General features: G+C 54.2%; 1 long non-coding RNA gene across 1 annotated transcript; it reads left to right on the forward strand.

Annotated features, from left to right (window-relative positions):
• On the forward strand, positions 1-27,122 carry LOC149524328 (uncharacterized). Its single transcript, XR_016349653.1, has 6 exons — positions 1-156; positions 2,033-2,105; positions 10,562-10,648; positions 24,911-25,005; positions 25,881-25,996; positions 26,768-27,122. It is a non-coding gene; the product is annotated as an uncharacterized LOC149524328 (long non-coding RNA).
• The last annotated feature ends 253 nt before the right edge of the window (positions 27,123-27,375 follow it).

Here is a 27,375-nt window from a genome sequence, read left to right on the forward strand (position 1 = left end):
TAGAACGTCCATATAAAAAGAGGCCGAAGACGCCCAGCCCGCCATTTGCCGGTGGGATCCAGAAGCGGAAGGACGGCGACTGGAGAGGTCCGAAAGGTGAAAACTTTCTGGAAAGTAGCGGAGACTCCGAAGCTGCCATTCCCACACAGCTGTTCCGTGAGTATTCCCAGCCCGACCCTGGCTTCGCCCCGCCCCGCCACGCCCCGGCCCGGATCCCGGCCCCGCCCGGGGTCAGGCCGCGCCCCGGCCCGGATCCGGGTCAGGCCGCGCCCCGGCCCGGATCCCGGCCCCGCCCCGCCACGCCCCGGCCCGGATCCCGGCCCCGCCCGGGGCCTGCCTCCGACACGCCCCGCTTCGCCCCGGATCCCGGCCCCGCCCCAGGCCTGGCTCGGCCACGCTCCGCCCCGGATCCTGGCCAGCCCTGGGACTGGACATTGGGTGGAGGGGGGGGTCTACAGCGTCCCTCTGCTCCTCCTTATCCGGCGGGCCTGGAGGGGGGGGCGGGCTGCGGGCGTCCCTCTGCTCCTCCTTACCCGGCGGCCTGGAGGTTGGGGGGGGGGGCTGTGGGTGTCCCTCTGCTCCTCCTTACCCGGCGGCCTGGAGGTTGGTGGGGGGGGGGGGCTGCGGGTGTCCCTCTGCTCCTCCTTACCCGGCGGCCTGGAGGTTGGGGGGGGGGGGGCTGCGGGTGTCCCTCTGCTCCTCCTTACCCGGCGGCCTGGAGGTTGGTGGGGGGGGGGGGCTGCGGGCGTCCCTCTGCTCCTCCTTACCCGGCGGCCTGGAGGTTGGTGGGGGGGGGGCCTGCGGGCGTCCCTCTGCTCCTCCTTACCCGGCGGCCTGGAGGTTGGGGGGGGGGGGCTGCGGGTGTCCCTCTGCTCCTCCTTACCCGGCGGCCTGGAGCTTGGGGGGGCGGGGGGGGGGCCGCGGGTGTCCCTCTGCTCCTCCTTACCCGGCGGCCTAGAGGTTGGGGGGGGGGGGGCTGCGGGTGTCCCTCTGCTCCTCCTTACCCGGCGGCCTGGAGGTTGGTGGGGGGGGGGGGCTGCGGGTGTCCCTCTGCTCCTTCTTACCTGGCGGGCCTGGAGGGTGGTGGGGGGGGGCCTGCGGGCGTCCCTCTGCTCCTCCTTACCGGGCGGGCCTGGAGGCTGGTGGGGGGGGGCCTGCGGCGTCCCTCTGCTCCTCCTTACCCGGCGGGCCTGGAGGTTGGTGGGGGGGAGCCTGCGGGCATCCCTCTGCTCCTCCTTACCCGGCGGGCCTGGAGGCTGGTGGGGGGGGGCCTGCGGCGTCCCTCTGCTCCTCCTTACCCGGCGGGCCTGGAGGTTGGTGGGGGGGAGCCTGCGGGCATCCCTCTGCTCCTCCTTACCCGGTGGGCCTGGAGGCTGGTGGGGGGGGGCCTGCGGCGTCCCTCTGCTCCTCCTTACCCGGCGGGCCTGGAGGCTGGTGGGGGGGGGCCTGCGGCGTCCCTCTGCTCCTCCTTACCCGGCGGGCCTGGAGGTTGGTGGGGGGGGGCCTGCGGGCATCCCTCTGCTCCTCCTTACCCGGCGGGCCTGGAGGTTGGTGGGGGGGGGCCTGCGGGCGTCCCTCTGCTCCTTCTTACCCGGCGGGCCTGGAGGGTGGTGGGGGGGGCCTGCGGGCGTCCCTCTGCTCCTCCTTACCCGGCGGGCCTGGAGGTTGGTGGGGGGGGGGCCTGCGGGCGTCCCTCTGCTCCTCCTTACCCGGCGGGCCTGGAGGTTGGTGGGGGGGGGCCTGCGGGCGTCCCTCTGCTCCTCCTTACCCGGCGGGCCTGGAGGTTGGTGGGGGGGGGGCCTGCGGCGTCCCTCTGCTCCTCCTTACCCGGCGGGCCTGGAGGTTGGTGGGGGGGGAGACTGCGGCGTCCCTCTGCTCCTCCTTACCCTGCGGGCCTGTGACTGTTAAGCCATATTGGTGTCACTGGCCGCTAGCCATTGCTCCTCCTAGTGCCTGTTAATGCAGAATACCTCTCATTAGCCATCTTTTCAGTATTTGTTCTACAGAGTTACTAACCCAGTTTTTTCCCCAGTGTTTTCTCCCAGGTGCTGTTTTCTAGATCTTCTGACCCTGGATCACTGTGGTCTCGAACTGAAGAATTATGGGTAAGGCGCTGCTTGTCTTCCCTTATATCTTCTGCCATTTATGACCTTCAGAAGGTATAGCTTCTCCTTTCCGCTCCTCAATGTCTGCTGTCCCTGATGCCGCTGTTATAGGATGTAGCCACTCTGTTCCCCCTTTCATTCCCTCTCGCTCATTATGCGGTTTAACTGCTCCTTTGCCACCTTCCCTTTCTACTTCTCACGTCCTTCTTCAGTATAGCTGTCCCTTGCACCTTTAACCCTTTCCTACTGTTTGTGTCGTTAGGAGCTGTAGCCACCCCTTTCCTCGCCTTTTCCATTTATCTCCTACAGTGCCTGTTAGTAGGACCTTTCCTTCCTTTCACTCTATGACTGTTTTGCAGTATTGCTACCCTTTCCGCACTTTTCCGTCTCTGCTTCTTCCTATAGCACATTAGGCAATTTAGCAACCCCTTTATTATGTTCCCATTGGCTGATCTTCATGCTCTTCGCAAACCTAACTGTCACTTCCCCCCCTTTCACCGTTTTCATGCTGCATTGGGTGTTAGGCAGCGTAGCCTGACTTTGGAGCGCCTCAGTCTCTGCTTTCTAGTTAGTGCAGGCTGTGCAGCATATTTGCTGCTTGTCTCACTAATGTAGTTTAGCGTCCTGTTCTCCTCCTCAGTCTGCCGCCCCTACTGCCCGTTGACTCTGAGGAGGGGACAGGGCAGCTGTACTGCATATCGCCCACGACAGCATGGAGAGGGTGAAAGGGAGGAGGAGGAGGGGAGGGGTCTCTGTGCCCAGGGGACACTAGAAGCAGGTGGGAGGGGGAGTCTTCTCCCTCTTGAACTCTCTGCTGCCTCTAGTGTCCATTAGGTAGCATAAGTGACCCCTTGCCTTTTCCAACCAGTGCCGCCCCCTACTGGCCGCTGTGCCGCATGGCCTTCTGCCCCCCCCCCTTCTCCTAGCGCCCATTGTGGGGGAATGACGCCCGTTCCCCTTTCAGTTTTCTGCCCTGAGTGGTGCCTCTTAGGCATTAGAACGGCTTCTTTCCCCTCCTCCCACTGCTAGCTCTAATGCTCGTTGGCTCTGAGGAGGGGAAAAGGCAGATGTACTGCCTAACAGCCAGAATGCCCTGGAGAGGGACTTAGGCGGTGGGCGATGGAGCTTAGTGGGCACTGGGAGCAGCAGCGTACTGTGGGAGACTTTCCCCTTCTTAACTCTCTGCTGCCCCTAGTGTCCATTGGGGAGTGTAAGTGACCCGTCCCTTCTCCAGCGGTGCCCCACCTAGTGGCCAGAGTGAGGTAAACCCTTCCTCTCCCCCCAAATCCCTGCCCCAGCCTCTTTAGTGTCCATTATGCAGGGTAGGCCTCCCTTTTGCTCTTCTCTGCCCTCAGTGGTACCTCTTAGGCATTAGAAACAGAACTTCTCACGTAGGGCTGCCCCAAGTGCCCCCTTAAGGCAGCATAAAGGTCCCTATAGACTCTCCTTGCCCTTCCCTTCACCCCCCCCCTTCTTCCTGTGCGTCACGACTCGGCGCTCTCTAGTGTCCGTCGCGAACTCTGGCGGTTCTTTTCCCCGCTTTCCCCTCTGTTGCCTTGATTTCCCCTTGAACTGTATAAGCGTCCCTTTCTGTCTCTGCAGTCCTTTGCTCCTCCTCCCCGTTATGTGCCTGTCCTCGTGTCCTTCGTCTCTTGTAGTTGTCTTGCACTGTCCCTCCGCTCCTTTCTTCCTATGCTTCCTCCAATGGGCGTTACTCTGCCTAGCCTGCTTTTGCCCTCCTCCCCCTCTGTTGCCTCCAGGGCATGTTGTTCCCTGTATCCGCCCTTTTCTCCCTTGGCCAACTCCTGGCCCTCCTGTGCTTCGTCCAGTCTACCTGCCTCTCCTCCCTTTCACGCTTGGCTCTCTCTAGTGTCCGTTAAAAACTCTGGCAACTCTTTTCCCCACTTTCCCCTCTGTGGCCTTGATTTCCCCTTGAACTGTATAAGCGTCCCCTTCTGTCTGCTCAGTTTTTGCCCCTCCTCCCCGTTATGTAGGAAAGCTGCCTGTTTCCTCTACTGGTGCCCCTAAATCCTCTTAGTCAGTATAGCCACCCCTTTCTCCCTCTCCTGCCCTCATGATCCATTAGGCCTGTAACCCCCCTTTTTTCTACTTTGCTTTGAGCCATACTTAGACTTGGTGAGGTGTAACGTAAGGTCCCCTGTCTCCACTTGTTCTCCCTCTCCCTCCCGCTCTCCCTCTCCCTTTAGTTGGTGTAGCGTGGTATAGTCGTCCTTTGTCCCCCTTCACTCTCTGCTGCCCCTCTGCCCTTTTTGCAATATAGCTGCCCCCTTTTTGCCCCTGTGCCCGTTATGAAATATGGGCCCTCCTTTTCCCTCTTGTCTCGCTTAAGAATCTGTTGCCTGTTATTCAGCCTAACCTCCCTCGCTGCCCTTTGATCCTCTGCGTGCCCTAGTCGGTGTTCTAATGTAGTTTAGCGGCCTGTTCGCCTCCTCAGTCTGCCGCCCCTACTGCCCGTTGACTCTGAGGAGGGGACAGGGCAGCTGTACTGCATATCGCCCACTACAGCATGGAGAGGGTGAAAGGGAGGAGGAGGAGGAGGAGGGAGGGGTCTCTGTGCCCAGGGGACACTAGAAGCAGGTGGGAGGGGGAGTCTTCTCCCTCTTGAATTCTCTGCTGCCTCTATTGTCCATTAGATAGCATAAGTGACCCCTTGCCTTTTCCAACCAGTGCCGCCCCCTACTGGCCGCTGTGCCGCATGGCCTTCTGCCCCCCCCCCTCCTTCTGCTAGCGCCCATTGTGGGGGAATGACGCCCGTTCCCCTTTCAGTTTTCTGCCCTGAGTGGTGCCTCTTAGGCATTAGAACGGCTTCTTTCCCCTCCTCCCTCTGCTAGCTCTAATGCTCGTTGGCTCTGAGGAGGGGAAAAGGCAGATGTACTGCCTAACAGCCAGAATGCCCTGGAGAGGGACTTAGGCGGTGGGCGATGGAGCTTAGTGGGCACTGGGAGCAGCAGCGTACTGTGGGAGACTTTCCCCTTCTTAACTCTCTGCTGCCCCTAGTGTCCATTGGGGAGTGTAAGTGACCCGTCCCTTCTCCAGCGGTGCCCCACCTAGTGGCCAGAGTGAGGTAAACCCTTCCTCTCCCCCCAAATCCCTGCCCCAGCCTCTTTAGTGTCCATTATGCAGGGTAGGCCTCCCTTTTGCACTTCTCTGCCCTCAGTGGTACCTCTTAGGCATTAGAAACAGAACTTCTCATGTAGGGCTGCCCCAAGTGCCCCCTTAAGGCAGCATAAAGGTCCCTATAGACCCTCCTTGCCCTTCTCTTCACCCCCCCCATCCCCCCGTTCCTGTGCGTCACGACTCGGCGCTCTCTAATGTCCGTCGCGAACTCTGGCGGTTCTTTTCCCCGCTTTCCCCTCTGTTGCCTTGATTTCCCCTTGAACTGTATAAGCGTCCCTTTCTGTGTCTGCAGTCCTTTGCTCCTCCTCCCCGTTATGTGCCTGTCCTCGTGTCCTTCGTCTCTTGTAGTTGTCTTGCACTGTCCCTCCGCTCCTTTCTTCCTATGCTTCCTCCAATGGGCGTTACTCTGCCTAGCCTGCTTTTGCCCTCCTCCCCCTCTGTTGCCTCCAGGGCATGTTGTTCCCTGTATCCGCCCTTTTCTCCCTTGGCCAACTCCTGGCCCTCCTGTGCTTCGTCCAGTCTACCTGCCTCTCCTCCCTTTCACGCTTGGCTCTCTCTAGTGTCCGTTAAAAACTCTGGCAACTCTTTTCCCCACTTTCCCCTCTGTGGCCTTGATTTCCCCTTGAACTGTATAAGCGTCCCCTTCTGTCTGCTCAGTTTTTGCCCCTCCTCCCCGTTATGTAGGAAAGCTGCCTGTTCCCTCTACTGGTGCCCCTAAATCCTCTTAGTCAGTATAGCCACCCCTTTCTCCCTCTCCTGCCCTCATGATCCATTAGGCCTGTAACCCCCCTTTTTTCTACTTTGCTTTGAGCCATACTTAGACTTGGTGAGGTGTAACATAAGGTCCCCTGTCTCCACTTGTTCTCCCTCTCCCTCCCGCTCTCCCTCTCCCTTTAGTTGGTGTAGCGTGGTATAGTCGTCCTTTGTCCCCCTTCACTCTCTGCTGCCCCTCTGCCCTTTTTGCAATATAGCTGCCCCCTTTTTGCCCCTGTGCCCGTTATGAAATATGGGCCCTCCTTTTTCCCTCTTTTCTCGCTTAAGAATCTGTTGCCTGTTATTCAGCCTAACCTCCCTCGCTGCCCTTTGATCCTCTGCGTGCCCTAGTCGGTGTTCTAATGTAGTTTAGCGGCCTGTTCGCCTCCTCAGTCTGCCGCCCCTACTGCCCGTTGACTCTGAGGAGGGGACAGGGCAGCTGTACTGCATATCGCCCACTACAGCATGGAGAGGGTGAAAGGGAGGAGGAGGAGGAGGAGGGAGGGGTCTCTGTGCCCAGGGGACACTAGAAGCAGGTGGGAGGGGGAGTCTTCTCCCTCTTGAATTCTCTGCTGCCTCTATTGTCCATTAGATAGCATAAGTGACCCCTTGCCTTTTCCAACCAGTGCCGCCCCCTACTGGCCGCTGTGCCGCATGGCCTTCTGCCCCCCCCCTCCTTCTGCTAGCGCCCATTGTGGGGGAATGACGCCCGTTCCCCTTTCAGTTTTCTGCCCTGAGTGGTGCCTCTTAGGCATTAGAACGGCTTCTTTCCCCTCCTCCCTCTGCTAGCTCTAATGCTCGTTGGCTCTGAGGAGGGGAAAAGGCAGATGTACTGCCTAACAGCCAGAATGCCCTGGAGAGGGACTTAGGCGGTGGGCGATGGAGCTTAGTGGGCACTGGGAGCAGCAGCGTACTGTGGGAGACTTTCCCCTTCTTAACTCTCTGCTGCCCCTAGTGTCCATTGGGGAGTGTAAGTGACCCGTCCCTTCTCCAGCGGTGCCCCACCTAGTGGCCAGAGTGAGGTAAACCCTTCCTCTCCCCCCAAATCCCTGCCCCAGCCTCTTTAGTGTCCATTATGCAGGGTAGGCCTCCCTTTTGCACTTCTCTGCCCTCAGTGGTACCTCTTAGGCATTAGAAACAGAACTTCTCACGTAGGGCTGCCCCAAGTGCCCCCTTAAGGCAGCATAAAGGTCCCTATAGACTCTCCTTGCCCTTCCCTTCACCCCCCCCCCCCTTTCTTCCTGTGCGTCACGACTCGGCGCTCTCTAGTGTCCGTCGCGAACTCTGGCGGTTCTTTTCCCCGCTTTCCCCTCTGTTGCCTTGATTTCCCCTTGAACTGTATAAGCGTCCCTTTCTGTCTCTGCAGTCCTTTGCTCCTCCTCCCCGTTATGTGCCTGTCCTCGTGTCCTTCGTCTCTTGTAGTTGTCTTGCACTGTCCCTCCGCTCCTTTCTTCCTATGCTTCCTCCAATGGGCGTTACTCTGCCTAGCCAGCTTTTGCCCTCCTCCCCCTCTGTTGCCTCCAGGGCATGTTGTTCCCTGTATCCGCCCTTTTCTCCCTTGGCCAACTCCTGGCCCTCCTGTGCTTCGTCCAGTCTACCTGCCTCTCCTCCCTTTCACGCTTGGCTCTCTCTAGTGTCCGTTAAAAACTCTGGCAACTCTTTTCCCCACTTTCCCCTCTGTGGCCTTGATTTCCCCTTGAACTGTATAAGCGTCCCCTTCTGTCTGCTCAGTTTTTGCCCCTCCTCCCCGTTATGTAGGAAAGCTGCCTGTTCCCTCTACTGGTGCCCCTAAATCCTCTTAGTCAGTATAGCCACCCCTTTCTCCCTCTCCTGCCCTCATGATCCATTAGGCCTGTAACCCCCCTTTTTTCTACTTTGCTTTGAGCCATACTTAGACTTGGTGAGGTGTAACATAAGGTCCCCTGTCTCCACTTGTTCTCCCTCTCCCTCCCGCTCTCCCTCTCCCTTTAGTTGGTGTAGCGTGGTATAGTCGTCCTTTGTCCCCCTTCACTCTCTGCTGCCCCTCTGCCCTTTTTGCAATATAGCTGCCCCCTTTTTGCCCCTGTGCCCGTTATGAAATATGGGCCCTCCTTTTCCCTCTTTTCTCGCTTAAGAATCTGTTGCCTGTTATTCAGCCTAACCTCCCTCGCTGCCCTTTGATCCTCTGCGTGCCCTAGTCGGTGTTCTAATGTAGTTTAGCGGCCTGTTCGCCTCCTCAGTCTGCCGCCCCTACTGCCCGTTGACTCTGAGGAGGGGACAGGGCAGCTGTACTGCATATCGCCCACTACAGCATGGAGAAGGTGAAAGGGAGGAGGAGGAGGAGGAGGGAGGGGTCTCTGTGCCCAGGGGACACTAGAAGCAGGTGGGAGGGGGAGTCTTCTCCCTCTTGAATTCTCTGCTGCCTCTATTGTCCATTAGATAGCATAAGTGACCCCTTGCCTTTTCCAACCAGTGCCGCCCCCTACTGGCCGCTGTGCCGCATGGCCTTCTGCCCCCCCCCTCCTTCTGCTAGCGCCCATTGTGGGGGAATGACGCCCGTTCCCCTTTCAGTTTTCTGCCCTGAGTGGTGCCTCTTAGGCATTAGAACGGCTTCTTTCCCCTCCTCCCTCTGCTAGCTCTAATGCTCGTTGGCTCTGAGGAGGGGAAAAGGCAGATGTACTGCCTAACAGCCAGAATGCCCTGGAGAGGGACTTAGGCGGTGGGCGATGGAGCTTAGTGGGCACTGGGAGCAGCAGCGTACTGTGGGAGACTTTCCCCTTCTTAACTCTCTGCTGCCCCTAGTGTCCATTGGGGAGTGTAAGTGACCCGTCCCTTCTCCAGCGGTGCCCCACCTAGTGGCCAGAGTGAGGTAAACCCTTCCTCTCCCCCCAAATCCCTGCCCCAGCCTCTTTAGTGTCCATTATGCAGGGTAGGCCTCCCTTTTGCACTTCTCTGCCCTCAGTGGTACCTCTTAGGCATTAGAAACAGAACTTCTCACGTAGGGCTGCCCCAAGTGCCCCCTTAAGGCAGCATAAAGGTCCCTATAGACTCTCCTTGCCCTTCCCTTCACCCCCCCTTTCTTCCTGTGCGTCACGACTCGGCGCTCTCTAGTGTCCGTCGCGAACTCTGGCGGTTCTTTTCCCCGCTTTCCCCTCTGTTGCCTTGATTTCCCCTTGAACTGTATAAGCGTCCCTTTCTGTCTCTGCAGTCCTTTGCTCCTCCTCCCCGTTATGTGCCTGTCCTCGTGTCCTTCGTCTCTTGTAGTTGTCTTGCACTGTCCCTCCGCTCCTTTCTTCCTATGCTTCCTCCAATGGGCGTTACTCTGCCTAGCCAGCTTTTGCCCTCCTCCCCCTCTGTTGCCTCCAGGGCATGTTGTTCCCTGTATCCGCCCTTTTCTCCCTTGGCCAACTCCTGGCCCTCCTGTGCTTCGTCCAGTCTACCTGCCTCTCCTCCCTTTCACGCTTGGCTCTCTCTAGTGTCCGTTAAAAACTCTGGCAACTCTTTTCCCCACTTTCCCCTCTGTGGCCTTGATTTCCCCTTGAACTGTATAAGCGTCCCTTTCTGTCTCTGCAGTCCTTTGCTCCTCCTCCCCGTTATGTGCCTGTCCTCGTGTCCTTCGTCTCTTGTAGGTGTCTCTCCCTGCCTCTCCGCTCCTTTCTTCCTATGCTTCCTCCAATGCCCCCGTTGTCCCCAAGTGTCCTCCAAGTCACCATAAATCTCTGTAGTAATCCTCTCCTGTCTCCGGTACCTTTTTCGAAGCGTAAACATCCTTTTCCCCCTTTCCTCTCTCTTGCCCCTAGTGTCCATGGAACATATACTCCCTCCTTCCTCATTTTCTTCCTCACTGTGCAGTTTAGGCATCCTTTCCCCTCCTGAGTCAGCTACTTCTAGTGCCCATTGTGTGGATTCGCAGTACTTTTACCGTCTGCTGGCTCTTCCTCTCCTTCTCGCTGTCTGCATATCCCTAGTGCATGTTTTGCAGCCTAGCCTTCTCCGCTTTACACTGTGCCTGTCCTCATATATCCTTCTTTCCATGTAGCTGTCTCTCCCTGTCTCTCCGCCCCCTTTCTTCCTTTGCTTTCTCCAGTGGGCATTATTCCGCACAGCCTACTTTTCAGCTCCTCGCCCTCTGTTGCCTCAGTGGACTTTGTTCAGTGTAGCCGCCATTTTCTCCCTTTGCCATTAGGCAGTGTTAGCGAAACCTCCCCTTCTCAAACAGTGCTGTCCCCTGCTGGCCATTGTGAAGCATGACCTTCCTTCTGCCCTGTCCTCCCTCTAGTGTCCATTATGCGGGAATAGCCGACCCTTTCCCTTTCCCTTTCCTGCCCTCAGAGGTGCCTTTCATGCAATAGAAGTGCCTTTTCCCCCTCTTTCACTTTCCACTGCTCCTAGTGCCCATCAGGGCAGCATAATTGGTTCTTGTGATCCTCTCGTGCCCCTGCTACCTCTTACAAAATGTAGATGTCTCTTTCCCCCTTGCCTGTCTGTTGCTCCTTGTGTCCATTGTGCTTGTAGTCCCTTCTTTCTGCATAGGTGCTCATTTCTAGATTTTCAGCCAGTTTTCTTCTTCTCCGGGCTTCCTGCAGTTTCTTAAGATGGAACGTGATTCCCAGAACTTAAGGCGATAATGGAATTGGCGCATAATCACTGTGGACAACAGCAGAAGAATTGTGGTAAGGCTTCCCTTATCCTTCCTCACTCTTCCTGCCATTTGTGCCCATTTGATGCCCCTTCCACTCTATGGCATTTGCTACCTATAGTGTCTGTAATAGGATGTTGCCACCCTTTCCCTCTTCCTCTCTTGTCCCTTTATTCAGGCATGCAGTGTAGCTTCTCCTTTCCCATTTTCCCTTTTTGCTGGCTCTCATACCCTTCCACTGCGTAACTGCCGCTTATTCCTTTTAACCACCCTCTGCTGCTCCTGCCATCCCTTTCCCCATGTTCCCACTTTATTCCCTCTATAGCACGTAGCACCCATTATTCGGTATGTCTCTTCCTTCCCCCATTCCTTACTCTTAGTGCTCATTTTGCAGTATTGCTGTATTTTCCCTTTTTCCGTCTCTATTTACACTTATTGCATGTGAAGCAGTTTAGCCACCGCTCTCCCCCTTGATTGTTTGCTAACCTTGATGCCTTTCATAAAATATGGCAGCCACGTTTCCCCTCCGCCTCCTTTCTCCCTCTGTATTATAGATTGCGTCCTTTTCCCCCTTTGCTCTCTCCTTTCCCTCAGGCCTTTCCTGAATTACTTAGATTCCCCCCTATACCTTCGATTTCTCTGGTGCCTATTATACAGGTCAGGGATTTTGTTCCTCTCTGCGCATTCTTCTGCCCGTATTGCCCATTATGCTCCATAACCTCTCCTCTCCACACTTGCCTCCTCTCCTGCCACATCCGTCCTTGATCCTCAGCTCTCTAGTCTTTCTGAGATGATATAAGCACCCCAGTAGCCTTGTTGCTCTCAGCTTCACTCTAGTGGCCCTAGTGAAGCATAGCCTCTCTTCTCCTCCTACTGTCCATTAGGGAAAATGGACGCCCTTTTCTCTTACACATGGTGTTCTCCACAAAATGTCAATAAAGTACTAGACATGCTCTGTTGCTGCTTTCACTCTCCATGGCCCATAGTGCCCCCCAGGTCAGCATAAACCCATTATAACCTTTGGAGCCTGGCGACGTCTTACGCGGCTTTACTGCCGCCTTCCCCCTCTCTCTGCTTCCCCTTAGGCCCTTCGTACATTATATAAGTGTTTTTCTCTTTCTTTCTCTCTCTCTTCCCTACTCTATAGACCCCATTAGAAAGCCCAGCCACTCGGTTGCTCTTTCTTTGCCTGCTTCTGTATCTATTACCCGTTAGCCTCCATAGCCAACCCTTTCTTCCACTCCTCCCCCTACGACCTTTCCGGTCGTTAACCACCCCAGAGCTCCTTGATGTCCCTAATCCCTCCTCTACACCTTGCCTGCCCCTTAGGCAGCCTTGTTCCCTTTTCTCCCACCTCCCTCTCTGCTTCCCCGCAGGTCTTTGTGCAATTTACAGGTTGCCCCTATCTTTTTTGGTCTTTTCCCATTGTCTTTCTCTTTCTCCACTCTGTCCCCTAGAGATGCTCCGTCGTGGCCACAGAGAAGTACGGCCTTCCCTCTTCCCCTCTTTTCCTATTGAGCTCCTCGTGCCCATTAGGCATAGTGGGCACCATTATTGGTCTATCCACAGCGCCTCTTAGGTGTTAGGAGTGCCCTGTCCCTGCTTTATCTCTCTGCTGCCCTAGCGCCCACCAGGGCCGCTTAACCCCCTGGAATCCTCTTGTGCCCCTGGAGCCCCTGAGGCAGCCTTGGTGCCTTTTCCCCCTTGATCTCTCTCCTCCACCTCAGGATCTTGAGGCGTTGAGCATTTCATCTTCTCCGGCACCTAATGCCCAGCACATTGCTCGGCCTTTCTTTGCCACCCTCTGCCTCTGTTGCCTATTAGCCTGCATAGCCAGCACGTTTACCCCTTGACTCTTCTCTTCCCCTACGGCCTTTTAGGGCATTGACCTCGCCCGTGCTTCCTGTGTGTGAGGAGATTTAAGGATTCCTCTCAGCTTCCTGCGCTCTGCCACACCCTAGTGGCTACTGTGAAGAACAGCCTTCTTCTCTCTTCCCCTCTTTTCCTATTCTCCTCCTAGTGCCCATTAGGCAAAATGTCTTTGACATTGTGCTGTCCACAGTGCCACTTAGGTACTGGACATTGCCCGTCCCTGCTTTCGCTTTTTATAGCCCATGGCACCCCCAGAGCAGCAGAACACCCATTTTCACCCTCTTTGACTACGGCGGCCCCTTTGGCGGCGTTGCTGCCTTCTTTTCCCTCTCTCCCTCCTTTCCCTCACACTCCTTCTGCATTGCATAGCTGCCCCTCTCTACCTCTCCGCCACCACCTCTGGCCCCTGAGCTCTTTTTTTTAACCAGATTGGCCACTTCCTTTCCCTCTTCTCCCTCTGCTGGCCCTGTTCCCCGCTCTTCAGCATTGCCGCCCTGAGCTCCCCTTGGGCCTTCTGTCTCCTGTAATGGGCTTTACGCAGTATAGCTGCCCTTTCCCTTCCTCAGAGTCAACGGGCTGTAGGGGCCGCAGACTGAGAGGGGAAAAGGGTAGCTATAGTGCGCGACTCGCGGTACGGGAAAGAGAAGGCGCAGGAGGAGTTGCGGGGCAGCTCTGCTGCATAACGGGGATTAGAGGCAACAGAGGGTGGTGAGGCCACAGGGGTGTCCATGTTCCCTAACGGCCACTAGAAGCTGCGATATAGTCAGGGAGCCACGTTGCCCAAACCCTTTACCTGCTACAGGTGCCCCATCTTTCCTTTTGTCTCTTCTCACTCTCTTTGTTTTCCTGTTCCGTCTCTCCTAGAGCCGCTCCCTAGTGGCCACTGAAGTAAAGCCTTCCCTCTTCCCTCTCTTCCTCTTGTGGTCCTCCTCCTGTCCTTCAGGCAAAGTAATCTCCGTTATTCGTCTGTCCACAGTACCCAGTATTTGGTAGAAATTCCACGTATCACCCCTTTCCTCCCACCTGTACACGTGGCTGCCCCTTAGGCACCAACCCACCTCCTTCTCTGCTCCCCTCACGCCTAGCTGTATTTTACAGGTGCCCCCCTGTCTTTCTGTCTGTCTCTTCTCACCGTCTTTCTTTTCTTGTTCTGTTTCTCCTAAAGCCGCACCCTAGTGGTCACTGTAGTAAAGCCTTCCGTCTTCCCCTCTCTTTCTCTTCTCGTCCTCCTCCTGTCCCTTAGGCAAATTAGGCTCCGTTATTCGTCTGTCCGCAGTGCCCTGTATTTGGTAGGAACCCCATGTAACACCCCTTTTCTCCCTCTTGTAAACGTGGCTGCCCCTTTAGGCAGCAACCCACCTCATTCTCTGCTTCCCCTCAGTCTCTTGTGTATTTTACAGGTGCCCCTGTCTTTATTTCTGTCTCTTCTCACTGTCTTTCTTTTCCTGTTCTGTTTCTCTTAAAGCCGCACCCTAGTGGTCACTATAGTAAAGCCTTCCGTCTTCCCCTCTCTTTCTATGCTCGTCCTCCTTCTGTCCTTTAGGCAAAATAGGCTCCGTAATTCGTCTTTCCACAGTGCCCTTTATTTGGTAGAAACGCCATGTAACACCTCTCTTCTCCCTCCTGTACACGTGGCTGCCCCTCAGGTAGCAACCCACCTCCTTCTCTGCTTCGTCTCAGGCCTTTCTTTCTTTTCCTGTTCTCTGTCTCCGCTTTAACCCTCTTTCACTCTGGCGCCCCTTTGGATGGAATTGTTGCCTTCTTTTCCCCCTCTCCCTCCTTCCCCTCACGCCCTTTCTGCATTATGTAGCTGCCCCTCTCTACCTCTCCGCCACCACCTCTGGCCCCTGAGCTATTTTTTTTAACCAGATTGGCCACTTCCTTCCCCTCTTCTCCCTCTGCTGGTCCTGTTCCCCGCTCTTCAGCATTGCCGCCTCGAGCTCCCCTTGGGTCTTCTGTCTCCTGTAATGGGCTTTACGCAGTATAGCTGCCCTTTCCCTTCCTCAGAGTCAACGGGCTGTAGGGGCCGCAGACTGAGAGGGGAAAAGGGTAGCTATACTGCGCGACTCGTGGTATGGGAAAGAGAAGGCGCAGGAGGAGTTGCGGGGCAGCTCTGCTGCATAACGGGGATTAGAGGCAACAGAGGGTGGTGAGGCCACAGGGGTGTCCATGTTCCCTAACGGCCACTAGAAGCTGCGATATACTCAGGGAGCCACTCAGGGAGCCACGTTGCCCAAACCCTTAACCTGCTACAGGTGCCCCTATCTTTCTTTTGGTCTTTCTGACTCTTCTCACTCTTTCTTTTACTGTTCTGTCTCTCCTAGAGCCGCTCCCTAGTAGCCACTGAAGTAATGCCTTCCCTCTTCCCTATTGTGGTCCCCCTCCTGTCCTTTAGGCAAAGTAGTCTCCGTTATTCGTCTGTCCACAGTGCCCGGTATTTGGTAGAAATTCCACGTACCACCCCTTTCCTCCCATCTGTACACGTGGCTGCCCCTTAGTCAGCAAGCCATCTCCCTCTCTGCTTCCCCTCAGGCCTTTGTGTATTTTACAGGTGCCCCTGTCTGTCTTTCTGTCTTTGTCTTTGTTTTCCTTTACTCTGTCTCCGTTTTAACCCTCTTTGACTCGGGCGGCCCCTTTGGTGGCGTTGCTGCCTTCTTTTCCCTCTGTCCCTCTTTCCCCTCACGCCCTTTCTGTATTATCTAGCTGCCCCTCTCTACCTTTCCGCCACCACCTCTGGCCCCTTAGCTCTTTTTTTTTTTTAAAAACCAGATGGGCCACTTCCTTACCCTCTTTTCTCTCTGCTGGCCCTGTTCCCCGCTCCTCAGCGTTGCCGCCCCGAGCTCCCCTTGGGCTTTCTGTCTCCTGTAATGGGCTTTACGCAGGATAGCTGCCCTTTCCCTTCCTCAGAGTCAACGGGCTGTAGGGGCCATTATCTGTGGGAAATAGGTCATTGGAGGGATGATAGGAGTTACTATAGAGAACTTTCTGGGTGTCTGGCTGATGAGTCTTGCCCACATGCTCAGGGTTTAGCTGATCGCCATATTTGGGGTCGGGAAGGAATTTTCCTCCAGGGTAGATTGGCAGAGACCCTGGAGGTTTTTCGCCTTCCTCTGTAGCATAGGGCACAGATCACAGCTGGAGGATTCTCTGCATGTTGGGGCCTTCAAAGTATTTGAAGGCTTCAATATCTGAGATCTAGGTGAGAGGATTATTCTAAGAGGCGTAGGTGAGACTCTGTGGCCTGCACTGTGCAGGGGGTCAGACTAGATGATCATATCGGTCCCTTCTGACCTTAAAGTCTATGAGGCCGCAGACTGAGAGGGGAAAAGGGTAGCTACACTGCATGACGCCCAGGTTGGGAAAGAGAAGGCACAGGAGGAGTGGCGGGGCAGCTCTGCTGCATAACGGGGATTAGGGGCAACAAAGGGTGATGACGCCGCAGGGGTGTCCATGTTCCCTAACGGCCACTACAAGCTGCGATATAGTCAGGGAGCCAAGTTGCCCAAACCCTTTACCTGCTACAAGTGCCTCTGTCTTTCTTTTTGTCTTTCCTCACTATCTTTGTTTTCCTGTTGTGTGTCTCCTAGAGCCGCTCCCTAGTAGCCACTGAAGTAAAGCCTTCCCACTTCCCCTCTCTTCCTATTATTGTCTTCCTCCTGTCCTTTAGGCAAATTAGGCTCCGTTATTCGTCTGTCCGCAGTGCCCTGTATTTGGTAGGAACCCCATGTAACACCCCTTTTCTCCCTCTTGTAAACGTGGCTGCCCCTTTAGGCAGCAACCCACCTCATACTCTGGTTCCCCTCAGTCTCTTGTGTATTTTACGGGTGCCCCTGTCTTTATTTCTGTCTCTTCTCACTGTCTTTCTTTTCCTGTTCTGTTTCTCTTAAAGCCGCACCCTAGTGGTCACTATAGTAAAGCCTTCCGTCTTCCCCTCTCTTTCTATGCTCGTCCTCCTTCTGTCCTTTAGGCAAAATAGGCTCCGTAATTCGTCTTTCCACAGTGCCCTTTATTTGGTAGAAACGCCATGTAACACCTCTCTTCTCCCTCCTGTACACGTGGCTGCCCCTCAGGTAGCAACCCACCTCCTTCTCTGCTTCGTCTCAGGCCTTTCTTTCTTTTCCTGTTCTCTGTCTCCGCTTTAACCCTCTTTCACTCTGGCGCCCCTTTGGATGGAATTGTTGCCTTCTTTTCCCCCTCTCCCTCCTTCCCCTCACGCCCTTTCTGCATTATGTAGCTGCCCCTCTCTACCTCTCCGCCACCACCTCTGGCCCCTGAGCTATTTTTTTTAACCAGATTGGCCACTTCCTTCCCCTCTTCTCCCTCTGCTGGTCCTGTTCCCCGCTCTTCAGCATTGCCGCCTCGAGCTCCCCTTGGGTCTTCTGTCTCCTGTAATGGGCTTTACGCAGTATAGCTGCCCTTTCCCTTCCTCAGAGTCAACGGGCTGTAGGGGCCGCAGACTGAGAGGGGAAAAGGGTAGCTATACTGCGCGACTCGTGGTATGGGAAAGAGAAGGCGCAGGAGGAGTTGCGGGGCAGCTCTGCTGCATAACGGGGATTAGAGGCAACAGAGGGTGGTGAGGCCACAGGGGTGTCCATGTTCCCTAACGGCCACTAGAAGCTGTGATATAGTCAGGGAGCCACGTTGCCCAAACCCTTTACCTGCTACAGGTGCCCCTATCTTTCCTTTTGTCTCTTCTCACTCTCTTTGTTTTCCTGTTCCGTCTCTCCTAGAGCCGCTCCCCAGTGGCCACTGAAGTAAAGCCTTCCCTCTTCCCTCTCTTCCTCTTGTGGTCCTCCTCCTGTCCTTCAGGCAAAGTAATCTCCGTTATTCGTCTGTCCACAGTACCCAGTATTTGGTAGAAATTCCACGTATCACGCCTTTCCTCCCACCTGTACACTTGGCTGCCCCTTAGACACCAACCCACCTCCTTCTCTGCTCCCCTCACGCCTAGCTGTATTTTACAGGTGCCCCTGTCTTTCTGTCTGTCTCTTCTCACCGTCTTTCTTTTCTTGTTCTGTTTCTCCTAAAGCCGCACCCTAGTGGTCACTGTAGTAAAGCCTTCCGTCTTCCCCTCTCTTTCTGTTCTCGTCCTCCTCCTGTCCCTTAGGCAAAATAGGCTTCGTAATTGGTCTTTCCACAGTGCCCTGTATTTGGTAGAAACGCCATGTAACACCTCTCTTCTCCCTCCTGTACACTTGGCTGCCCCTCAGGCAGCAACCCACCTCCTTCTCTGCTTCCCCTCAGGCCTTTCTTTCTTTTCCTGTTCTCTGTCTCCACTTTAACCCGCTTTCACTCCGGCGGCCCTTTGGATGGACTTGTTTCCTTCTTTTCCCCCTCTCCCTCCTTCCCCTCACGCCCTTTCTGCATTATGTAGGTGCCCCTCTCTACCTCTCCGCCACCACCTTTGGCCCCTGAGCTCTTTTTTTTTTAACCAGATTGGCCATTTCCTTTGCCTCTTCTCCCTCTGCTGGCCCTGTTCCCCGCTCTTCAGCATTGCCGCCCCGAGCTCCCCTTGGGCCTTCTGTCTCCTGTAATGGGCTTTACGCAGTATAGCTGCCCTTTCCCTTCCTCAGAGTCAACGGGCTGTAGGGGCCGCAGACTGAGAGGGGAAAAGGGTAGCTATACTGCGCGACTCGCGGTATGGGAAAGAGAAGGCGCAGGAGGAGTTGCGGGGCAGCTCTGTTGCATAACGGGGATTAGAGGCAACAGAGGGTGGTGAGGCCACAGGGGTGTCCATGTTCCCTAACGGCCACTAGAAGCTGCGATATACTCAGGGAGCCACGTTGCCCAAACCCTTAACCTGCTACAGGTGCCCCTATCTTTCTTTTGGTCTTTCTGACTCTTCTCACTCTTTGTTTTCCTGTTCTGTCTCTCCTAGAGCCGCTCCCTAGTAGCCACTGAAGTAAAGCCTTCCCTCTTCCCTATTGTGGTCCCCCTCCTGTCCTTTAGGCAAAGTAGTCTCCGTTATTCGTCTGTCCACAGTGCCCGGTATTTGTTAGAAATTCCACGTACCACCCCTTTCCTCCCATCTGTACACGTGGCTGCCCCTTAGTCAGCAAGCCATCTCCCTCTCTGCTTCCCCTCAGGCCTTTGTGTATTTTACAGGTGCCCCTGTCTGTCTTTCTGTCTTTGTCTTTGTTTTCCTTTACTCTGTCTCCGTTTTAACCCTCTTTGACTCGGGCGGCCCCTTTGGTGGCGTTGCTGCCTTCTTTTCCCTCTGTCCCTCTTTCCCCTCACGCTCGTTCTGTATTATCTAGCTGCCCCTCTCTACCTTTCCGCCACCACCTCTGGCCCCTTAGCTCTTTTTTTTTTTTTAAACCAGATGGGCCACTTCCTTCCCCTCTTTTCTCTCTGCTGGCCCTGTTCCCCGCTCTTCAGCGTTGCCGCCCCGAGCTCCCCTTGGGCCTTCTGTCTCCTGTAATGGGCTTTACGCAGGATAGCTGCCCTTTCCCTTCCTCAGAGTCAACGGGCTGTAGGGGCCATTATCAGTGGGAAATAGGTCATTGGAGGGATGATAGGAGTTACTAGAGAGAACTTTCTGGGTGTCTGGCTGATGAGTCTTGCCCACATGCTCAGGGTTTAGCTGATCGCCATATTTGGGGTCGGGAAGGAATTTTCCTCCAGGGTAGATTGGCAGAGACCCTGGAGGTTTTTCGCCTTCCTCTGTAGCATAGGGCACAGATCACAGCTGGAGGATTCTCTGCATGTTGGGGCCTTCAAAGTATTTGAAGGCTTCAATATCTGAGATATAGGTGAGAGGATTATTCTAAGAGGTGTAGGTGAGACTCTGTGGCCTGCACTGTGCAGGGGGTCAGACTAGATGATCACATCGGTCCCTTCTGACCTTAAAGTCTATGAGGCCGCAGACTGAGAGGGGAAAAGGGTAGCTACACTGCATGACGCCCGGGTTGGGAAAGAGAAGGCGCAGGAGGAGTGGCGGGGCAGCTCTGCTGCATAACGGGGATTAGGGGCAACAAAGGGTGATGACGCCGCAGGGGTGTCCATGTTCCCTAACGGCCACTACAAGCTGCGATATAGTCAGGGAGCCAAGTTGCCCAAACCCTTTACCTGCTACAAGTGCCCCTGTCTTTCTTTTTGTCTTTCCTCACTATCTTTGTTTTCCTGTTCTGTCTCTCCTAGAGCCGCTCCCTACTAGCCACTGAAGTAAAGCCTTCCCACTTCCCCTCTCTTCCTATTATTGTCTTCCTCCTGTCCTTTAGGCAAATTAGGCTCCGTTATTCGTCTGTCCGCAGTGCCCTGTATTTGGTAGGAACCCCATGTAACACCCCTTTTCTCCCTCTTGTAAACGTGGCTGCCCCTTTAGGCAGCAACCCACCTCATTCTCTGCTTCCCCTCAGTCTCTTGTGTATTTTACAGGTGCCCCTGTCTTTATTTCTGTCTCTTCTCACTGTCTTTCTTTTCCTGTTCTGTTTCTCTTAAAGCCGCACCCTAGTGGTCACTATAGTAAAGCCTTCCGTCTTCCCCTCTCTTTCTATGCTCGTCCTCCTTCTGTCCTTTAGGCAAAATAGGCTCCGTAATTCGTCTTTCCACAGTGCCCTTTATTTGGTAGAAACGCCATGTAACACCTCTCTTCTCCCTCCTGTACACGTGGCTGCCCCTCAGGTAGCAACCCACCTCCTTCTCTGCTTCGTCTCAGGCCTTTCTTTCTTTTCCTGTTCTCTGTCTCCGCTTTAACCCTCTTTCACTCTGGCGCCCCTTTGGATGGAATTGTTGCCTTCTTTTCCCCCTCTCCCTCCTTCCCCTCACGCCCTTTCTGCATTATGTAGCTGCCCCTCTCTACCTCTCCGCCACCACCTCTGGCCCCTGAGCTATTTTTTTTAACCAGATTGGCCACTTCCTTCCCCTCTTCTCCCTCTGCTGGTCCTGTTCCCCGCTCTTCAGCATTGCCGCCTCGAGCTCCCCTTGGGTCTTCTGTCTCCTGTAATGGGCTTTACGCAGTATAGCTGCCCTTTCCCTTCCTCAGAGTCAACGGGCTGTAGGGGCCGCAGACTGAGAGGGGAAAAGGGTAGCTATACTGCGCGACTCGTGGTATGGGAAAGAGAAGGCGCAGGAGGAGTTGCGGGGCAGCTCTGCTGCATAACGGGGATTAGAGGCAACAGAGGGTGGTGAGGCCACAGGGGTGTCCATGTTCCCTAACGGCCACTAGAAGCTGCGATATAGTCAGGGAGCCACGTTGCCCAAACCCTTTACCTGCTACAGGTGCCCCTATCTTTCCTTTTGTCTCTTCTCACTCTCTTTGTTTTCCTGTTCCGTCTCTCCTAGAGCCGCTCCCTAGTGGCCACTGAAGTAAAGCCTTCCCTCTTCCCTCTCTTCCTCTTGTGGTCCTCCTCCTGTCCTTCAGGCAAAGTAATCTCCGTTATTCGTCTGTCCACAGTACCCAGTATTTGGTAGAAATTCCACGTATCACCCCTTTCCTCCCACCTGTACACGTGGCTGCCCCTTAGGCACCAACCCACCTCCTTCTCTGCTCCCCTCACGCCTAGCTGTATTTTACAGGTGCCCCTGTCTTTCTGTCTGTCTCTTCTCACCGTCTTTCTTTTCTTGTTCTGTTTCTCCTAAAGCCGCACCCTAGTGGTCACTGTAGTAAAGCCTTCCGTCTTCCCCTCTCTTTCTGTTCTCGTCCTCCTCCTGTCCCTTAGGCAAAATAGGCTTCGTAATTGGTCTTTCCACAGTGCCCTGTATTTGGTAGAAACGCCATGTAACACGTCTCTTCTCCCTCCTGTACACTTGGCTGCCCCTCAGGCAGCAACCCACCTCCTTCTCTGCTTCCCCTCAGGCCTTTCTTTCTTTTCCTGTTCTCTGTCTCCACTTTAACCCGCTTTCACTCCGGCGGCCCTTTGGATGGACTTGTTTCCTTCTTTTCCCCCTCTCCCTCCTTCCCCTCACGCCCTTTCTGCATTATGTAGGTGCCCCTCTCTACCTCTCCGCCACCACCTTTGGCCCCTGAGCTCTTTTTTTTTTAACCAGATTGGCCATTTCCTTTGCCTCTTCTCCCTCTGCTGGCCCTGTTCCCCGCTCTTCAGCATTGCCGCCCCGAGCTCCCCTTGGGCCTTCTGTCTCCTGTAATGGGCTTTACGCAGTATAGCTGCCCTTTCCCTTCCTCAGAGTCAACGGGCTGTAGGGGCCGCAGACTGAGAGGGGAAAAGGGTAGCTATACTGCGCGACTCGCGGTATGGGAAAGAGAAGGCGCAGGAGGAGTTGCGGGGCAGCTCTGCTGCATAACGGGGATTAGAGGCAACAGAGGGTGGTGAGGCCACAGGGGTGTCCATGTTCCCTAACGGCCACTAGAAGCTGCGATATACTCAGGGAGCCACGTTGCCCAAACCCTTAACCTGCTACAGGTGCCCCTATCTTTCTTTTGGTCTTTCTGACTCTTCTCACTCTTTGTTTTCCTGTTCTGTCTCTCCTAGAGCCGCTCCCTAGTAGCCACTGAAGTAAAGCCTTCCCTCTTCCCTATTGTGGTCCCCCTCCTGTCCTTTAGGCAAAGTAGTCTCCGTTATTCGTCTGTCCACAGTGCCCGGTATTTGTTAGAAATTCCACGTACCACCCCTTTCCTCCCATCTGTACACGTGGCTGCCCCTTAGTCAGCAAGCCATCTCCCTCTCTGCTTCCCCTCAGGCCTTTGTGTATTTTACAGGTGCCCCTGTCTGTCTTTCTGTCTTTGTCTTTGTTTTCCTTTACTCTGTCTCCGTTTTAACCCTCTTTGACTCGGGCGGCCCCTTTGGTGGCGTTGCTGCCTTCTTTTCCCTCTGTCCCTCTTTCCCCTCATGCTCGTTCTGTATTATCTAGCTGCCCCTCTCTACCTTTCCGCCACCACCTCTGGCCCCTTAGCTCTTTTTTTTTTTTTTAAACCAGATGGGCCACTTCCTTCCCCTCTTTTCTCTCTGCTGGCCCTGTTCCCCGCTCTTCAGCGTTGCCGCCCCGAGCTCCCCTTGGGCCTTCTGTTTCCTGTAATGGGCTTTACGCAGGATAGCTGCCCTTTCCCTTCCTCAGAGTCAACGGGCTGTAGGGGCCATTATCTGTGGGAAATAGGTCATTGGAGGGATGATAGGAGTTACTATAGAGAACTTTCTGGGTGTCTGGCTGATGAGTCTTGCCCACATGCTCAGGGTTTAGCTGATCGCCATATTTGGGGTCGGGAAGGAATTTTCCTCCAGGGTAGATTGGCAGAGACCCTGGAGGTTTTTCGCCTTCCTCTGTAGCATGGGGCACAGATCACAGCTGGAGGATTCTCTGCATGTTGGGGCCTTCAAAGTATTTGAAGGCTTCAATATCTGAGATCTAGGTGAGAGGATTATTCTAAGAGGCGTAGGTGAGACTCTGTGGCCTGCACTGTGCAGGGGGTCAGACTAGATGATCATATCGGTCCCTTCTGACCTTAAAGTCTATGAGGCCGCAGACTGAGAGGGGAAAAGGGTAGCTACACTGCATGACGCCCGGTATGGGAAAGAGAAGGCGCAGGAGGAGTGGCGGGGCAGCTCTGCTGCATAACGGGGATTAGGGGCAACAGAGGGTGATGACGCCGCAGAGGTGTCCATGTTCCCTAACGGCCACTATAAGCTGCGATATAGTCAGGGAGCCATTATCAGTGGGAAATAGGTCATTGGAGGGATGATAGGAGTTACTAGAGAGAACTTTCTGGGTGTCTGGCTGATGAGTCTTGCCCACATGCTCAGGGTTTAGCTGATCGCCATATTTGGGGTCGGGAAGGAATTTTCCTCCAGGGTAGATTGGCAGAGACCCTGGAGGTTTTTCGCCTTCCTCTGTAGCATGGGGCACAGATCACAGCTGGAGGATTCTCTGCATGTTGGGGCCTTCAAAGTATTTGAAGGCTTCAATATCTGAGATCTAGGTGAGAGGATTATTCTAAGAGGCGTAGGTGAGACTCTGTGGCCTGCACTGTGCAGGGGGTCAGACTAGATGATCATATCGGTCCCTTCTGACCTTAAAGTCTATGAGGCCGCAGACTGAGAGGGGAAAAGGGTAGCTACACTGCATGACGCCCGGTATGGGAAAGAGAAGGCGCAGGAGGAGTGGCGGGGCAGCTCTGCTGCATAACGGGGATTAGGGGCAACAGAGGGTGATGACGCCGCAGAGGTGTCCATGTTCCCTAACGGCCACTATAAGCTGCGATATAGTCAGGGAGCCATTATCAGTGGGAAATAGGTCATTGGAGGGATGATAGGAGTTACTAGAGAGAACTTTCTGGGTGTCTGGCTGATGAGTCTTGCCCACATGCTCAGGGTTTAGCTGATCGCCATATTTGGGGTCGGGAAGGAATTTTCCTCCAGGGTAGATTGGCAGAGACCCTGGAGGTTTTTCGCCTTCCTCTGTAGCATGGGGCACAGATCACAGCTGGAGGATTCTCTGCATGTTGGGGCCTTCAAAGTATTTGAAGGCTTCAATATCTGAGATATAGGTGAGAGGATTATTCTAAGAGGCGTAGGTGAGACTCTGTGGCCTGCACTGTGCAGGGGGTCAGACTAGATGATCATATCGGTCCCTTCTGACCTTAAAGTCTATGAGGCCGCAGACTGAGAGGGGAAAAGGGTAGCTACACTGCATGACGCCCGGTATGGGAAAGAGAAGGCGCAGGAGGAGTGGCGGGGCAGCTCTGCTGCATAACGGGGATTAGGGGCAACAGAGGGTGATGACGCCGCAGGGGTGTCCATGTTCCCTAACGGCCACTATAAGCTGCGATATAGTCAGGGAGCCAAGTTGCCCAAACCCTTTACCTGCTACAAGTGCCCCTGTCTTCCTTTTTGTCTTTCCTCACTATCTTTGTTTTCCTGTTCTGTCTCTCCTAGAGCCGCTCCCTAGTAGCCACTGAAGTAAAGCCTTCCCTCTTCCCCTCTCTTCCTATTATTGTCTTCCTCCTGTCCTTTAGGCAAATTAGGCTCCGTTATTCGTCTGTCCGCAGTGCCCTGTATTTGGTAGGAACCCCATGTAACACCCCTTTTCTCCCTCTTGTAAACGTGGCTGCCCCTTTAGGCAGCAACCCACCTCATTCTCTGCTTCCCCTCAGTCTCTTGTGTATTTTACAGGTGCCCCTGTCTTTATTTCTGTCTCTTCTCACTGTCTTTCTTTTCCTGTTCTGTTTCTCTTAAAGCCGCACCCTAGTGGTCACTGTAGTAAAGCCTTCCGTCTTCCCCTCTTTTCCTGTTGTCCTCCTCGTGTCCAACCACTTCCTCCTCTTCACCCTCTTGCGTCAACTGTGCAGTCTGATACCCAACATGACCGCTGGCGTTCCCTTGTGCTTGTTGACTGAGAGGTGGTGGAAAGTACAGCTCTTACTGCATAATGCCCAGCTTTGGTTGCAGAGAGCAAAAGCAAGGGTGTCTTCCCTTGTAGGTGGGGGATTCAACATTTTCAGCCTTTTTTTTTGTTTGGTTGCACTCTGCAGTTGTCCAGGATCTTTAAGGACACATGGTGCCCGGGACTGCATGCTTTGATGAAATTGATGCCCCAATCGGTGTGGACTAGCATAGAAGAATTATGGTAAGGCTGCTGGTTTTCACTGCATACGTCTTCTGCCATTGGTGCCTTTTGGGAGGTACAGCTGCCCCCCTCCACTCCTCCGTGTCTGCTACTGTGCTTGTTATGCAGTATAGCTTTTCTTTCCCGCCTTCCCTCTGTGCGCTGCCCCTCATGCCCTTCCTCACGATAGCTTCCCCTTGCCCCTTTTGTCCTTTGCTGCTGTAGCTATCTCTTCCCCGCTTTTTCCCTCTGTTACTGCTAGTTCCCATTTTGCAGTATTGCTACCCTTCCTCCCCTTTGCACTCTCTTGTCTCCCTGTTGTAGGCAATGCCGCCCCTTTTCTGTTTTCCCACACTCCTGACCTTCACAAAAGATAGCGGCTTCTTGCTTCGTTTCTCCCTCTACGTCCCCTTTTGGCAGTTAGGCGGCGTAGTCTCCCTTTTGGCTGGGAGTGCTCCAGTCTGCCTGTTAACCGTAACCTGTAAGTTATCATCTGCTAAGGGTGATACTTACTGGTTTACCAGTTAACCATTTACATCCCTGCCCAGAAGTAGACACGGTACTTCAGCTGAGGCCCTTAAGTGCTGAGCAGAGTGGAAGAATTACTTATAACAAACCAGTTTTGTCAGAGCAGCTACAATAGCCAGGCATATGGGTGACTTCCTGCCTGAAATAAGTTCTTCTCTCGGCCCACGGTTTTCTCGTAGTAGTGCCATTTTAGCAAACGAAACCCATTTTTGTTTTTAGCCATCAGAACATTACCTGCTACTAGTTGTTGCTGTAGGGTGACATTTGGCCCCAGCAGCTGCCTTCATGTGTGCACTAGTGAGCTTTCCACGTAGAAATGTGTCTTGGACTTCAGAGTCATTGCTGCCAATGCTGAAATGGTGTTTCAGGGCCCCTCAGGAGATGCGTCCAAACGCCGAACAGCCCTCCAACAGCTTACGGCGGCGGGTCGGCGACCTTTTCAAACAACATCAAAATTCAGAGCAAGCGGTCAACCAAGAGCCGTGTAAGAAAGCACGTTTGCATGACTGAAAATACACAGCTTAATATTATTGATAATTGATGAGATGATTAATAGCAGAAATGAAACCTTGTCCTTTCAGACTTTATTTAATGGGACTTCTGCACCCCCACATACACAAGCAGCGCAAGTCAGGGTTGGCGTGTATGAGGGGGCTCAGGGAAGGGGCCCTGATTGGCCTGGGGACGGCAGGGCCTCTGCAGTCTGGATCTGGCCCGCAGGGGCTCTCTTGCCCCCACCCCTGGTCTGAATCATTGTTGCTGAGCAGATTTAACACCACCACGTTCAGTGCCAGAAGGTTCCGGGTGTAGAGTTTGGGGCTCTGCTCCAGTTGGTTCAATCTTGGTTGGTGGGGTTACAGTCCGTGAGGTGAGGGCAAGCTGGCAGGACAGCTGCTTTTCTAAGGGCCACGAGTCTTGTGTGACCTGGGAGAAGCTGAGCTCAGGAGCAGAGAGCAGGCTGTCGTCCCTCACGCTGAAGCACTTTGCAGCAGCTTAATGATACTGTTAACCCTCCAGCGGGGAATGTGGGCAATGCTCATTATAACACAGGGAAAAATAACTTGTTCTGTTTTAAGTGTACACTTGGAATGTTGTTTGGATTTTAGCCATGCTGTTCTAGTTAACTTCCTCAGCTAGTGCGTGTCATCAGCTTTTCCTTAAATGTATCAATGGGAAAAGAGTCATTTCTATTTTGTTGTTCCCTGTTCTTGTATTCTAACGGGATTTTCTTTCCATCTGTATATTTGTGACGTAGCTAACTGATTGACCAGTCAAGGAGCTGAGTGTCTAGCAGCGATGCCCAGCAGAGGAAGAGTCTGCGTGGATTCCCCTTGAGGATTTCTACGAGCCGGTGGAGGGATGATGTTTCAGACTCAGCAAATGGTGCAGATCTGAGACTTAGGAGAACTAAACCCAAGCTTTTGGATCTCCTACTTTCTTCTTGCTGTGTTTTCTGTGGAATGGACCGTTCGAATGTTACTTGGGGTTTTCTCTTTCTTACGTTTATTGTCACTGTCAAGTGTATGGTTACAAAATAGCTGTGTTACGTTGTAAAATTTAGATGATGAAATCTTATGGTGATGAAACAAGAAATACATTTAATTAAATAATTGGTTGTTTTAGTTTGTTTTGGGACTTGACTGTGGGGAGGTTGACCCTGTGCAGTGCTTGCTGGAAATCCTTAGGCTATGTCTACACAGCAAGCAGTTATTTTAACAGAAGGTCGAAATAATGTCGAGCTGGAGGACTTCTTACTCTGACTCCTGTAACCCTCATTTTACGAGGAGTGAGGGAAGTGGGAGGAAGAGTGCTCCAACAAGGGCTGGCTGCTGCGTAGCCAGCGCCAAAAGGCGAAATAAGCTA

Source organism: Pelodiscus sinensis, chromosome 5 (genome assembly GCF_052426305.1).
Source record: "Pelodiscus sinensis isolate ZL-2025 chromosome 5, ASM5242630v1, whole genome shotgun sequence".
NCBI lineage: Eukaryota > Metazoa > Chordata > Testudines > Trionychidae > Pelodiscus > Pelodiscus sinensis.